Raw genomic sequence first — 16,843 nt, forward strand, 5'->3', positions numbered from 1 at the left:
CATATTCTCTCTGTCTCTCTTTTTCTCAAATAAATAAATAAAACTTAAAAAAATAACCTTTCATATCCATTTAAATGGAATGGTTATTTTTAAGAAACTTGGTTTTATTTTTCAGAAACTTGGTTACCAGATCATAACACATTTATTATATTCTTTATTATATTTCTAAGATCAAATGAAATAAAATCCTTCAACTCTTGAGAATTATAACTTTCTATTTTAAATTGTGAATGGGCTACAGATGGATTCAGAGCTTTTCTCCCACTAACCACTAAATCCAGCTGTTACCAGTAGAAAGATGTTCAAGGTAAACTGCATGTGTCAACAAACTTAATCTGGAAAAATTAGTCCAAACTCTTCAAGAGAACTTAGAAGATCCATTTGTTCCATGAGGGCATCAAGAACCTCAAGTTATCCAAAGTATTGAGCTCCTCACTATGGGGAAGGAGGTCAAAAGCATTTTATAGTCCCAGACCCAGAACTCCCAGGATGTTAAATGTAAAATGAGTTATCCATTAAAAAAACTGAAAAGAACCTCAGATTCTTCATTTTATTTCTTTGTTATTTTTTAAAAATTTTATCATTTTATTTAAATGCAAAGAATAATAAAGTTAATTAGAAAAATATAAGTAAATGTTAAGCTTTTTTTATGCAAATAGTTCAGTTCCTGATTTAAAGAAAACCAATCCCCAAATGGGTATGTGAATATTTTTAAGTTTGTCTTACTTATTTCACTTCAGCGTTAACAGATAGATTATGTAGCTGATAGAGTCTTTCTTCTCAACCCACACTTAAAATTAGATAATTAAATAGTTTTTGCTGTGCTCAGAAATTGCCAGTAACAAGCAATGGAGGGACGCCTGGGTGGCTCAGCAGTTGAGCGTCTGCTTTCGGCCCAGGGTGTGATCTGGAGTCACAGGATTGGGTCCCACATTGAGCTCCCTGCATGGAGCCTGCTTCTCCCTCTGCCTGTGTCTCTGCCTCTCTCTGTGTCTCTCATGTATAAATAAATAAATAAATAAATAAATAAATAAATAAATAAATAATAAAGAAATATCTTTTAAAAAAACAAGCAATGGAAAGAAATGAGAATATAAAAATTAAATTTCTCACATCATAAAGAACAAGTTTAGGCAGAATCTGAGGTTGTACTCACTGGAGGCTTTGCTCCCAGGTGGGTGGGGAGAGGGATACATTTCTCTGGCAATGGAATGGTTACATGAAATAGTTTTCTGTAGAGAAACTAATTGAATGAGACCCTCCAAAGTTCACTTCACTTTTTCATAATCCATATAATTTTTATTGCATTGTGCACTGACCGACATGAGCAGAACATAAATTAGCTTAGTGAGGGAGAATTGTGCACCTGCCAATAAGCTATTCAGTCATATGCAAGTGATATTACCATCATACCATTAAGTATTGGATTGGGAGGGGGGATCACGAGTGAAGAGGCACCTTCCCAATGCATCTACACAGCTCAGCTCTCTTCAGTTCTACCTCACTTTGCCTTTCCTCCTTGACTGTGTGAAGCCTTTAAAAGGGCTGTTATCAGCTATCATTAAACCAGCTGCCTGTCTCCTTGGCAACCCTTATCAAGCTGTACCAGGCTGCCTGGTCTGCTAGTGAGTACCGTCAACTCTGCACTGAATAAGGAGCTTCAAATTGTGACCATCTGGTATACTGAACTCATAAAATTCAGGGGAAGAGCCATATCTTAGGCTGCCTACAATCTTTATGGTATAAGATGATGAATTGGGACTCACCATCAGTGAAACAAAAAAGATGGGAGGAAGAGAGAAAACTCATTTCATAGCTGAAGGAAGACAATTCTTGTTGATTCCCTTTTCAAACTGATGAATAATTTTATGAAGAATGTCTGCCTTTGACTCTGAGCAATGATATGTTGTTAGTATTCTTAATGTCTTCTCTATATCCACATCTTAGCTTACAATACACCATGTCTAGACATTGAAAGAAAAACGAAAGCTGCTTTCCTGAAAGTTCTCTGACAATTCCATGTTTAAAGACTAAAGGATACTGCTGTCAGCTCTCCCTAAGCTATTTCTCCTTTCTTTTTTCCTACGGAGTTCCAAGTTTGTTAAGATTTTTCAGTCCCCAACCAAACACACATGGCTCAAGAGTAAATCCTGGTTAACTTAAGCCAATCAGAGTGATTTTATTCCCTTTTCCAGTGACCAGCTTGGGGGAGAATCTGACTCAATGCTGGTTAATGGGAAAGGAAGGGAAGTCACCAGAGAGCTTCTGAGGGTTTCTTGATCAAAAAGAGATACAGAAGGGCACCAGGGTGGCTCAATTGGTTAAGCAGCTGACACTTGACTTAGGGTCAAGTCATGATCTCAGGGTCCTGGGATGCAGATGCAGGTTGGGCTCTGTGCTCAGTGGGGAGTCTGCTTAAGGATTCTCTCTCCCTCTCCCTCTGCCCCTCCCCACTTGCACATATATGTGCTCACACACTTTCACTCCTACTCTCTCAAATAAATAAATAAATAAATAAATCTTTTTCTTTTTTTTTTTAAAGAGAGACATAGAGAAAGAAATAGAATGATATTTTTATTACTAGAATTGGGGTAGTCCACCTTGTCATCATGAAGGTGCTGGCTTGAGCTTGGCAGAGAAGGGAGATGTCAAGAACTTGCTCTCTGGTGATTCACTGAGCTGTTGAATTCACTGACTTTGAAGGAGCCCAGCACCAGGACTTCTCATAAGAAAGTAGAATTTCCTTATTAGTCAAGCCACTTAGTTTATTTATTTTTAATTTCAGCATCCTAAATACATCCCAAATTCCTCATTCTTCTTTATTTTCAGCCCCCAATTTCACTACACACTTCTCTTAGAAAACTTGCTTGGAACTGAAAATCACCAAATACATCTTCAGCCATATAGACACATTGTGGATTGAACCATGGATCTGAATTAATGAAAATGCAAATTTTTCTAGGGAAGCTGACTCCAGCATCTCTTAGTATCATGTGGTTCATATTAGCTTAAATTCAACTAGTTCCTTAGATCATTTTATCCAGGAGAGGGAAGGTTTTATGTGAAGGATGAGGTAGCATAGAGGAAAAGGAAGAAACTTGAACTTCATCAGGGTTCTTAATGATGAAATAACAGCCTGATGGTTATGGGGATATAGGAAAAGAGAAAAACAGGAGAAGCAGGCTTGTAAACTAGGAGTAGTGTGAGAATGGTCTTTGAGTTATAGCACAAAGAAAGACAAAGAATGGAAGAGATCCTATTTCTCACTTCTCTCCCTGGTAAGGTTAAGAACTAGTATCTAGAGTTGATAAGTCAGGAAATGAATGTATAGATTTGTTATTTCCAGAGTCAAACTTTTTGTTCTGACATTTAAGGGACTGATGGCCAAGTCACAGGTCACCCTCACCCCAACACATAAGCTTCAAAATAAAGTCCAAGAGAAGACACCAAGTAACACGCAGGACTCTAGAAACACTTCCTTCAAAGAGGTAGACCCAAAGAGGAGGAGACAGTTTTTCTTAGAACATAGCAAAGAAAACTACTACACCAGCTGGCCTGTATTTTATTATTAAATGTGAACATACTCTAAGATCACCACATCCTGTGGAAAGAGAGAATCATGGACGATGATTGCAGAAGACTGCAAAAAACTGATAAAACAAACAAAATGAATTGAGGAGATTTTGTTTAAGAGTAAAAACTTGCAACCAGTAGATAAATGAATTCTGGAGATCTAATGTACAGCATAGTGATTATAGTCAACACTACTTTATTATAAACTTCAAAGTTGCTAAGAAACCAGATCTTAATTGTTCTCACCACAAAGACGAAACAATAATTAGATGATGTGATAGAAGTGGGAACTAACCCTACTGGGGTAATCATATTGCAATATCTAAATATATCAAACCAACACCTTGAACACGTTAAACTTATGCAATGCTATATGTCAATTACAACTCAATTTTTTTTTTGAAAAGCTAACAGTGGAGGAAACATATTTTGAATTACGGAGAGAACTTTAAAAATCTCTAATTAGAATACTCAGAAGATCTTAAGACATCTTTTCTTCTAAAATGGCAATAGGATGAAGAAAATACTCAAAGAATTCGAAAACCCTTTCAAAAATTTAAAGTATCACTGCAAAAACAAAAAATGACTTGAAGACTTGAAAATCAAAACGACAAAATTTTCCAAGATGTAGGGAAAAAAATTTAAAAAGCAAGGTAGGATAACTATGGGGCAGGAAGAAAACCTCTAAGGTCAAACCAGCAGGTGTAATATCAGACAGTTAATGGTTTTAGAAAAAGGGAAGATAGTGAGAAGAGGAAATTGTCAAGAAAATAAAGGAAACAATTTCCTAGAACTTAAAAAGAACAAATGACTTTCAGATTCAAAGGAGTAAGACATTTACAAAATCCCCAGGCTTTGGAAGCAGCTGCTAGAGGCTAGACTGGGAAAATGTGGGACTCAGCTAGACAGGCACCCAAGAAAAAGGAAGATTCCAAGCAGCAATCAGCATAACTGATACGAGGAAACATCTTGAGGATATGAGAGGGGACATTATTCTTTTGTCAAGAAAGAAAATAAGTTAATCAGAAACTAAGCATATATGAACATCATAGGAAAGGCAAAGGCAAGATGAACATATCAGCTAATACAGTGATCATCAGGATCATAACTGAAAAAGAAAGATATAGCTACTGCTTAAATTAAGAAAAGTAATGAAAGGTATAACTAAAGATGATATCGTTATTACACATTCTTAGAAGAATTGTGAAGCTGAGCAAATGTTCATCTCTCCTCGTGGAAAGGCATGAGATATCAACTAAACTTGATAAATCTGTCTATAATAGACTTTCACTTAAACATGGTGAATTGGGCAGCCCCCGTGGCCCAGCGGTTTAGCGCTGCCTTCAGCCCAGGGTGTGATCCAGGAGACCTGGGATCAAGTCCAATGTTGGACTCCCTGCATGGAGCCTGCTTCTCCCTCTGCCTGTGTCTCTGCCTCTCTCTCTCTCTCTCTCTATCTCTCTCTGTCTGTCATGAATAAATAAATAAAATCTTAAAAAAAAAACATGGTGAATTAACCACACGTAATTATCCATTACAATTATAATGAAAGAAAAAAAAAAAAACCAACCTCAGATGACAGAGAGAATGGGGAGGGAGCTTCAGTAGAGAGCGGCATTAACTGGAGTCTACAGATGACTTGCCATCCCAGTTTCCATTGACAACATGTAAGTAGGTAAGGGCCTGCTGCCAGCCTCTGGGAGGAATCCAGAGGAATTCTTCTCTAGAAAGCTCTAGTGCCATCAAAGAAAAGACCTTCAAATCCTGGCATTTCTGGGTCACCCAGCAGATGGGCTGGATGACTCCCAGTAACCAGGGAGTGCAGCTGTCCAGGCCACATGCAGACTTCTTAATCAGTTTTCTGCTGCCCATTTGTTTGTTTCTTTCTTTTTGTAATTTTTGAAGCACAAGAGAATAGGTGACATACATGGAAGTTATGAAGCATTACAATAAAACAAACACCAGTAAAACCACAAGTCAACCTTAAGAGCTAAAGTAAGAGCTGCTGCTAACATGCAAATGCTTGGTGATTTTCTTTGCTATATCCCATTTACCCCTGGTAAAAATCCTGGATTTTTTTATTCATCATTCTGAGGCCATGTAAAAAAGCACAGCTTTACCACACACATATATCTTCTGGAGAGTACATTGCTTAGTTTTTCTTGGTTTTGTGCTCTATCATAATGATATTCTGAATTTCAAATTCTGTTTTTAATCATTCAACTTTATATTTTTAAGATTTTTCTGGAGAAGACCAGATAGTAAATATCCCTGTCAAAACAACAAAAGTCCACCGTTTTAATAGAATGTTTGTTAATTTACAAAAACAGGCAGGAGGCAGGATTTGGCCTTGAGTGGGGGGTGTGTAGTTAAGATATCTGTGAGTAGGATGTTTGCTTGGTTGAATATAATGTTACCAGACACAGTCTAGGAGGAGCTCAATAAATATTTTTGAATAAATAAATACTTATATTAATTCATCTGGGTGGCATATGTCTCTGACCATTTTCTTGGGATAAATTGGTAGATGTGCAATTATTAGAATAGAGTGTGTAGTTATGATGTATACATCCAAGGATTTACCTGCTTCTTAAAAGTATACTTTGTTCATTCATAGCAGCAAAATAAAATACTGCCTATTTTTTCATGGTATTTTCAGAAATGGTTACTACCAATTCCTGCTACTTTCTGCTTCCCTAAGTGAAAAAAAAAACGTATTATTATAACTTAAATATTTTCATCACCAATAATATTGCTATGCCCTCAACTATTTTTTCTGGCTTCTTATTTTCTTCTTTTGTAAAATGTATCTTCATATCCTTTGTTTTCCCATTCAGTTGGGTTTTTTTTAATGATTGATAAGAACCTTGGTATGTAATAGAAATTAGCATCCCACATATGTTAAATGAACATGTTCATCTAATGAACACAGTACTGTATAAGACTGATGGATTACTGACCTCTACCTCTAAAGCCAATAATACATTTTATGGTAATTAATTGGATTTTAATTTAAAAAAATTTTTTTAAAGCTGAAATTATTGTTTCCTGTAATGGAGCACAGCCATGCTAGTGAGGCTGTCTCTCCCAAAGACAGTGCCGATTTTTGAAAAACCTTGAGGTCAGGGATTTACAGATAAGCAGAGGTCAAAGTAGGGTGACATCTACTAGCAACAACTAGTGTGAGATGGTGTTGACTGGTTTGCACACAGCAGTGTGTTATTAGAAAGTTGATCCGTGATTGGCCAACTGTAACAATCTCTGGGATTTACTGATTGGTTGGCTTGCAAAAGCCTACCAGGGAGGGCACTTTTCTTTAAAGAGCCCAACAGATGTAAAACTGGTTCTTCTGGTGATTTCTTGTTACTACCCTACTACTACTATGGTGAGGAAAGAATCAGGTTTTATCCCTAAATCTGTGGGACCTTTTAAAAATTTGTACATGCTCTACAAATATTAGAAATCTTTTTCCTGTTTTTATATATTCCTTAAATTTAATAAGGTTTTTTCCTGTCATAAGAAAAAATTTATTTTTGTGTAGACAAATTTATTAGTTTTTAATTGTTCACTTTGAATGCACACTTCCTCTGCTTTCATGGCCCTTGAGAAAATCTATTTTCTTCTTGAGTATTCAGTGTATAAAATGTAAATCATTAAAAGATTTAATTAATTAATCCACCTGGAATCAGTTGCCTGGGTGGCTCAGTGGTTGAGCGTCTGCCTTCTGCTTGGGTCGTGATCCTGCATGATCCTGGGGTCCTGGGGTGGAGTCCCACATCAGACTCCCTGTGAGGAGCCTGCTTCTCCCTCTGCCTATGTCTCTGCCTCTCTCTGTGTGTCTCTCATGAATAAATAAATAAAATCTTAAAAATAAAATAAAATAAATTTAATCCACCTGGAATCAAATTTTGGTATAGCTATTAAATAAGGGTTTAACTTCTTATTTCAAAATGAGTTGCTAATTTTCAAGTTACCTTTTATGAATAACTTACAGTTTGTCCATATATTTGAAGGACACAGTTTTACTAGATCATGAAATACATACATATGTGTGTGCATATGTGTTTGTGTGTGTATTGTGCACGTGTCTGTATTTGATTTCATTTCTAGAATCTTTATTTTCTTGTAAAAGAGCCACATTGTCAGTTACAATAGCTTTAGAATATGTTTGAGTAACTCCATTTTATTTTTCAAGGCTGTCCAGCTACTATTGCCCATTTATTCCTCTGTATGAAATTTTAAATCTTCTCAGCAACTTCTTCTCTTCCTCCAAAAAATGTGATCTGTGTTTTTACTGTAAATGCATTAAACTCATGTTTCTTTGGGGAAGGGGAGGATGCTGCCATTTTTACCATATTGTCTTCCCATCTGGAAAGATGTTAGTTTCTCAAGTTACTCAAATCTTTTATTTTTCTAACCAAAGTTAAGCTTAGGGAGCTATAAGCCTTCCTGACAATTTTTTGGAAGCGTAAAACCCTCACTTCTCAGAAAAAAGTGCATATGCACAAACATAATATTTTGCATAATATTTCTGGAAAACATTTTTGAAAGTCCATCCACTAAAAAAATCCATTAAAAACTGTCTTATGCTTTTATAGGATTTTATTTCATATCACTGTTTTTCCATATGTTAAGCATTTCACTAGTAATATTATTATTATTGTGTTCAAACATGTCATGACATGGTGGTTAAGAAGATGGCTCCTAGAGCCAGTCTACCTAGATTCAATTCCTGACTAGCTGTGCACAAAAATTACTTAATGTCATTGAATCTCCATTTCCTTATCCTTAATATGATGATGTTAAAGGTAATCTACCCAGTACTTGCATATATGCCTGTGCTAGTTAGTTATTATTATTAAAAGTAGAATTTTTTCAAGTTAGTTATCTATGGCTGACTACTTTCTTGTCTTTAATTTTTAACAGAAGTAGAATTAACTCTGTCTGAACTCTTCTAAGCAGTGTGTCACATGCAAATAATAATAGTAATCTTGGTTTTCCTTTTTTTTTTAAAGATTGTATTTATTTATTCACAGGAGACACAGAGAGAGAGAGGCAGAGACACAGGCAGAAGGAGAAACAGGCTCCATGCAGGGAGCCCGATGCGGGACTTGACCGGGACTCCAGGATCAGGCCCTGGTCCAAAGGCAAGCGCCAAACCGCTGAAACACCAGGGATCCCTGGTTTTCCTTTTTAAATATTTATATCTTGTGTTTATTTTTCTTGTTGCTTTGCATTAGCTAAAATTTGCAGAAAAGAAATTATTGTCAGTCCATGTCTTATTCTTATAATAATGAATTGGCCCTAGTGTCACACTATTAAATATGCTTGTAGGGACACCTAGGTGTCTTAGTGGTTGAGCATCTGCCTTTGGCTCAGGTCATGATCCTGGGGTCCTGGGATCAAGTCCCTCATCCGGCTCCCTGCAGGGAGCCTGCTTCTCCCTCTGCCTATGTCTCTGCCTCTCTCTGTGTGTCTCTCATGAATAAATTAAATAAATAAATAAATAATAAATAATAGTTGTAGTTGAAGGGTTTTGATCATGATAAAAGAATATCCTGCCATTCCTTAAAAAAAAAAAAAAAAAAAAAAAAGACTATTTTTAGCCATAAATTAAAGGTAGATTTAATCAATAACTTTTTTTGGTATTTTTTGAATAATCATATTATCTTTCTTAAAATACTAATATGGAGAGTTATAGTCGTTGATTTCTAAATGCTGGTCTTATAAAAATTAGACTACTCTGGTGTATTATACTCCTACTAATAGATTTATTTTACTAATCCAGTATGTATAATCAGAGTCCATAAACTCTGATACCATTTTTTTGTAAGTCAGTGTTCATTCTGACTTTGAACCCTCATCCTGGCAGATCTGTGACCATTTGACAGCTCATCATACCTCCTCCAGACATGTGTCAAGGTTCCACCACTTAAGGAAGCGCCAACAGTCACAGATTGGCTGTCTACACAGGTTATAGTCAGATACCTACTAATCCATGATCTTTTCTGATCCAGTGGCTCTCTGCTACTGCCATATCTCTCCTGGGACTTCAGAACATTTGCAAGCTGAGAACATCAGGTCAATGGTCCTGTCTCTGTAGGCACACCTTGAATTTATTTCTCTCTGGAGGATTGCAAGGTAACAGGGATTTATGATCCATTAATCCCACTGCCCAAGTTTTGAGCAACCAAAAGATGACTTCCCCTTTCCTTAAAGCAGCCAGAGCTCTGCTTCAGTTGCCTCCAATCAGTGCTGAAACATGTTTATAATTCATCATTTTAGAAGGGCAAAGAAAGGGTAAAGATAAAATACTACGTTTCCATCTTTAAGCAGTCTAAATGTTTATATCTTCACTCACCAATGATTAATTTAGAGTTTTTAAATCCGTATTCATAAGTTAAAGTTGGCTAGTATTTTTTTGGGTCTGTTTTTGTCAGATTTTAACATACATATCCTAAATAAATTCAGAAGCTTTAAACCATTTTCTATACTCTGGGACATATTAAGAAAAATCAGAATTATCTGTTCCTTGAGGTTTGATAGAATTTACCATCTGTACACGGAGAATATTTTAGGGTAGTTCTATAACAGGTTTTAATTTTTTCATGATTATTAGTCTCCAGATTTCAGTTTTGTAATATTCTTTTTCATGTCCCTCTTAATAATTTATGTAACTCTATTGGTATGTGGAAGCTAGTGGTCACTTGTGACCTTCAGATCTTTTCCTGCTAGCTCATTATGGCTTTTTCAGCAAGTTGTTTCTTATCCCCTCTGATCCATTGGCTTAGGTAACTATTTACAGCTAATTAAATTGGTTTACAATACCTATACATTTGGCCAAATGTGCCCTATTATTTCTTTTAATTATCCCTATCACCACTTCAAATGCAATTTGCTGAATGTTTATCCTTAAAAGAGAAAAGAGATTGGGCATATTTAGAGCTGAAAAACTGTATTTATAGCCCACATCAAAGAGCTAGAATTGGCAGTGCTACAGGAATCCCCTCTAAAACAATGCTATGATTTAAATGAAAGTAGTGACATTAGTCAGCTCTATATTGCTGCTAGATTTTTAAATAATTAAATGTAAAATAATGAAGAGCACTCAAAAAATGAAACTGGGTACTAAGCCCAGAAATTGGCTTCAGTACTCTGAGTTCTAAAAATCCTGTTAAATATTTCATTCTCCCACTTTATGAAATAGTTATACAACAGACTTGAAGCCAGGGAAGAACTCAAACAACCAAACATGAAGTGGAGTTTTCTTTTCTTTTTTGGGGGGTGGGGGTGGGGTGGATACAGTATACTTTATTGATGGTACATGACAAGGTAGGGCTGCCCAAGCCCCTCCCCTTCTTCAGGGTCTGGGATATAAATTGGAGATCAGGAGAGTCTCAATGTGTTGGAAGATTAAGTTGGGGCAGGGACTCCCCAGCAGCTGAGGGCCCCTCTCTTCCTCTTGTTCTCCCTGGGGCTGGTGGTCCAGGAGGCTCTTACTTCTTGGAGGCCATGTGGACCATGACGTCCACCACCCAGTTGCTGTAGCCGAATTCCATTGTCATACCAGGAAATGAGCTTGAAGAAGTGGTCATTGAGGGCAATGCCAGCCCCGGCGTTGAAGGTGGAAGAGTGGGTGTCACTGTTGAAGTCACAGGAGACAACCTGGTCCTCAGTGTAGCCCAGGATGCCCTTGAGGGGGGGCCTCCAATGCCTGCTTCACCACCTTCTTGATGTCATCATATTTGGCAGCTTTCTCCAGGCAGCAGGTCAGATCCACAACTGACATGTTGGGGGTGGGGACACGGGAGGCCATGCCAGTGAGCTTCCCGTTCAGCTCAGGGATGACCTTGCCCACAGCCTTGGCAGTGCCAGTGGAAGCAGGGATGATGTTCTGGGCAGCTCCTCCGCCGTCATGGCTTCCCAGAGGGGCCATCCATGGTCTTCTGGATGGCAGTGATGGCATGGACGGTGGTCATGAGGCCCTCCACGATGCCGAAGTGGTCATAGATGACTTTGGTCAGAGGAGCCAAGCAGTTGGTGGTGGGGGAGGCATTGCTGACAATCTTGAGGGAGTTGTCATACTTCTTGTGGTTCACGCCCATCACGAACATGGAGGAATGCTCTGAAGGAGCAGAGATGATGACCCTCTTGGCCCCACCCTTCAAGTGAGCCCCAGCCTTCTCCATGGTGGTAAAGACCCTAGTGGACTCCACAACATACTCAGCACCAGCATCACCCTATTTGATGTTGGCGGGATCTTGCTCCTGGAAGATGGAGATGGACTTCCAATTGACAAGTTTCCCGTTCTCAGCTTTGACTGTGCCATGGAATTTGCCATGGGTAGAATCATACTGGAACATGTACACCATGTAGTTGAAGTCAATGAAGGGGTCATTGATGGCAACAATATCCACTTTGCCAGAGTTAAAAGTAGCTCTGGTGACCAGGCGCCCAATACGGCCAAATCTGTTCACTCCGACCTTCACCATCATGGAGACTCAGCTGGCACTGCACTGGAAGATGCACTGTCTGTCGAATGGGGAGGAGCAGAGAGCCGAAGTGGAGTTTTCTATTTATCCTGGGAATAAATTATAAAACCAAGAAGTCTGTGCATCCTTGGTGTTCTTTATTTTTATTAGGTGCCAAATTTTGCATTAAGTTTAGCTATATCCACTTGTGTTGTTCAAATTCCTGGAGTAGCATGCTATCACATTCATTTGTGGGAAAATTACTAGTTAAATGTAAAATAAATTATTGTCATGTGTGTCACACATGCATCTTCAAACTGGGCTATTTATATACTGCACAAAAGAATTAATGAAATTTTTCTTAAGATTTTTCCCTTTACAAGAATATCAACAGGTACATTGGGAAATGTAATTGAGAGAATGGAGAATTGTCCAGAAAATGGACTCCATTACATTCTACCAGTTGTGACCACATTGCAATGAATAAAATGTTTTTTTTTCCCAAGGTGAGCCACTCCCACCACCCCAGAAAGAATCAGACCTGATTAAAACAAATCTAAACTCCACAGTTCTGAGTTCTCAGCTAACATAAACAGAACACTAATGTTCTCTAATCTTTGAAAGAAATCTCTGAAGAAACACTTCATCTAAGAATGGAGAAATAATTACATTTCTGCAGACAGAAATTCATAATGACAAACATTTCTATTGCAGCATCTTCCCCAATTACAGAAGCAATACTTGCTCAATGCATGAATATTAGTAAACATAGGCAATCACAACTAAAACTAAAACAAAAAAATCAACAAAACTTACTCGGTTTCTTTTGCTGTTGGACAACACAGCAAGCAGCAAATTTCTAAGGGTGGTCCATGGACCACTGGCACCAAAATTATGTGAAGTTGTTTATTGACAGCTCATAGTCTGGGGCAGTCTCTGATTTATGGTCACTAATGAATGAAAAAAGTTCTCTGGAGTGATTCATTCTATAGGTTAGCTTATGATCATGCCAACATTAACTTGCATAAATAATACAAAGAACATCTACGTGAATTTTGATCATATTTTTTAATTTTTTTCCTTAAAAAACTTTAGAGTTAGAATCTTTGAAATAAGGTACATAAACTCTATTCTGGGTTGACATTGAATAGAGTTATTCCAATCATCTGTATTCTTACCTAGTTTTCTTACATTTCTTTTCATGTCTGAGATAAAAATATTAAAACCTACCCCTGTGTTAATGACTTTACCAAATTCTCTTATAGTTCTAAGTGTTTTTACAGTTATTTTACTACCATGTCATTTGATAAGTAAAGGCTCATGATTTTAACTCATCAGTAACTTGAATCTTTTCTCATTTAAAAAATCTCTCTTGGGATCCCTGGGTGGTGCAGCGGTTTGGCGCCTGCCTTTGGCCCAGGGCGCGATCCTGGAGACCCGGGATCGAATGCCACGTCGGGCTCCCGGTGCATGGAGCCTGCTTCTCCCTCTGCCTGTGTCTCTGCCTCTCTCTCTCTCTCTCTCTGTGACTATCATAAATAAATAAAAATTAAAAAAAATAAAAAATCTCTCTTTCAGTGGTATTTGTGTTTCGGCTTTATTGTGGGTTGGAATTGTCAAACATATATTTGCTCTTTTATTCTCTTTAAGGCTTATTATAAAAGTATGTTAATTAGATTTTGTTTTTACACCAAATCTGAGTGCAGTTATCCTTAAAAATGACTCAATATGTTCCCATCAATTGTAATTAGTGTTGTATTGTCATATTTCTTCCATCTTCCTTTATGTTTGTTTTTAATTTCTTACTGGTTCCTCTTTTTTATTCTTTTTTTAAAAATTTTTTAAGATTTATTTATTTATTTATTCATGAGAGACACACAGAGGGGGAGAGAGAGAGAGAGAGAGAGAGAGAGAGAGAGGTAGAGACACAGGCAGAGGGAGAAGCAGGCTCCATGCAGGGAGCCCGATGCAGGACTCGATCTGAGGATGCCAGGATCATGCCCTGGGCCAAAGGCAGGCGCCAAACCACTGAGCCACCCAGGGATCCCCCTCTTTTTGATTCTTACTTTGCTGGATTGATACAATTTTTTTCTTTCTTTTATCTATTCTGATAAATTGGAATTTTCTTTATGTGTATGTTTTTGCCAGTGCTTACAAACTTATATTAATAATCATATTTAAACCCAGGTTTCTTTACATTGAATAAAGATTCACCTCCTTTTCCCCCCAACCAAGAAAAAAGGCCAAACTTTTTCCTTAACTATTTTGGACCAAGTGTTTGTGTGTCCCCAGCAACCTACCCCAGCCTGAGATGGTATTAGGAGGTGGGGCCTTTGGGAGATAATTAGGAGTAGATGAGGTCTTGGCCCTTACAAGAGTATGAGAGAGCTTGCTTCCTCTCTCTGCTCTCTACCAGTGGAGGTGACAAGGAGAAGACTGTGGGAGGCAGCCAGGAAGAGGAATCTCACCAGAGCCCAACCTTCCAGCATTCTATCTCAGACCTCCAGCCTTCAGAACTGTGAAACAAATTTCTGTTGTTTATATTTTACCCAGTCTGTGGCATTTTTTCAATGCAGCTCAAAAGGACTAAGACAGGAATCCTTTTGTCATACTCATGTAACACCTCATGATAATGTTATTATCCATTTGTGATGTTCACTGCTAACCAGGATCTTTTACTATTTACTCCCCAACCTTGAAATCTGTGTTTTGATTTAAAATTCCATTAACTTGGGGGTGCCTCCGTTAAGTGACGGACTCTGGATTTTGGCTCAGGCCATGATCTCAGAGTCCTGAGTTGGAGCCCAGAGTTGGGCTCCCTGCTCAGTTGGTAGTCTGTGTCAGGATTCTCTCTCTCTCTCTCTGCCCCTCTCCCTGCACACTCTCTCTCACATAAATAAATCTTTTTTAAAAACTCCATTAATCCAATGTACTGTGTCAAATTGTTTTAAAACAATATGGGATGGAATATTTCTTACTTGTCCTGCACACACATGTACACACATGTAGATACATAGAGAGAGAAAGAGAAAACAGATTATAGATTATAGCACTGAATTTGAAGTGTTTCCTACCAATCCCCCCAACTGCAGATGCACCAGTCTTTTACGTATGATATTTCTTATAACACATAAGATAATGCTATACTATATTATATTATTAATCATATATTATATTAACTATATTACATGATTTAACTTTATTATACATAATTTTACATATTATATAATAATTACATGTTATATAATATTTTATCAAATTTCTTTTATTTCTATCTGGGGAGAGAGAGAGAAGCTTAGAAATATAGAGGCCTTAATGTGCTTGGTAACTGTCAACCAATGGAGTACAGGAGATGGTAAACACATGGCCTTCGAGGAAAAACTCTGGGGTGTGTTCTGTATGAATCAGACCAGGACTCATTCTCTTTGTTCTCTTACTCATGTTTCTTGGAATTGCATCCCAAGTAAAACACCTTCACCCTTGTTTCTTTAGGTTCTTTTTATTGGGAAATCACCTTAAGATGTTGGGTTTACTTTCAACATAAAAAAATACATTTTAATTAATGTAATTAAGCAATGTGTTGCAGTAGTTTTCTGTAAGAGGCAGCAAGGCCAAAGTGCCAACCAGAGTTCCATGACCTGTAAGAATCTAAGGTGACAGCTAATAGACCACCATGTTCCTAGGGGCAAGATAGCCAATTAGGATTCTTTGTGACTTGCACTCGTGATTGCACTGAAAAATAGCAATCCTTTACTCAGTTTCTAGATCTGAGCTATTCTCAGAGTCAGATCCCATAGATTAAAGGGGGACCCAGCTCTCTTTGAGGAAGGACCTCAAAGGACGATGCTACCACTAGCATTTAACACAAACATTTCCACACTCCTCCAAAGGGACTTCTAGTCACTGACTAGAGTAACCATATACCAGGTAAATAAGAATGTGTAGGCCTTTGAGGGCTATTGGATACAGGTTTTGAGCTGACACTCCTACCAGGAAACCTGAAACATCAGTGTGGCTCACAGTTAGGGTGGAGTTTGTGGAGACTGTGTGACAAAGGGACTCCTGGCCCATGTCCATCTCCTAGAAGGTCAAATGGGTACATAGATTCACCCTGTGGTCATTTTCTCAGTTACTTCTCTGTATGCAAAACTGGGATAAATATACTTAGAAGCTGGCAGAACCCACACATTTGTCCCTTATCCCATGGAGTAGAAAAAGCCAAAAAGATTTCTGAGATTGCCTCTACCAGCCAAGATAGTAAATCAGGAGCAATAACACAGCTTGAGTTTAATGGCAGAAATTAGGGCTCTCTCGGGGAACCAGAGGATGTGGAGGTGGTAGTTCTCATCTGATTCTCACTCCATTCACTTTTACATTCACTGTGAAAACCACAGAGATGGTGGTGAACTACAAAAACTGGACCAAATGTCAAACCCAAGTAGATACACTGTACAGACGGCTTCTTCTTTTTTTTTTAAATTTTATTTATTTATTCATGAGAAACACAGAGAGGAGAGAGAGAGAGAGAGAGAGGCAGAGGGAGAAGCAGGCCCCATGCAGGGAGCCTGACATGGGACTTGATCCCAGGTCTCCAGGATCATGCCCTGGGCCAAAGGCGGCACCAAACCACTGAGCCACCCAGGCTGCCCTGTACAGATGGCTTCTTTACTGAAAGAGATGAACGCAACCTGTGGTACCTGGTATGAGGCCACGGTCTCGGCAAATGTGTTCCTTTCAATACCTAAGAACAAAGATTACCGCAAGTAGTTGGCATTTGCATGGGAAGTGCAGCAATAAGC

This window comes from Canis lupus, chromosome 28 (genome assembly GCF_048164855.1).
Source record: "Canis lupus baileyi chromosome 28, mCanLup2.hap1, whole genome shotgun sequence".
Lineage (NCBI taxonomy): Eukaryota > Metazoa > Chordata > Mammalia > Carnivora > Canidae > Canis > Canis lupus.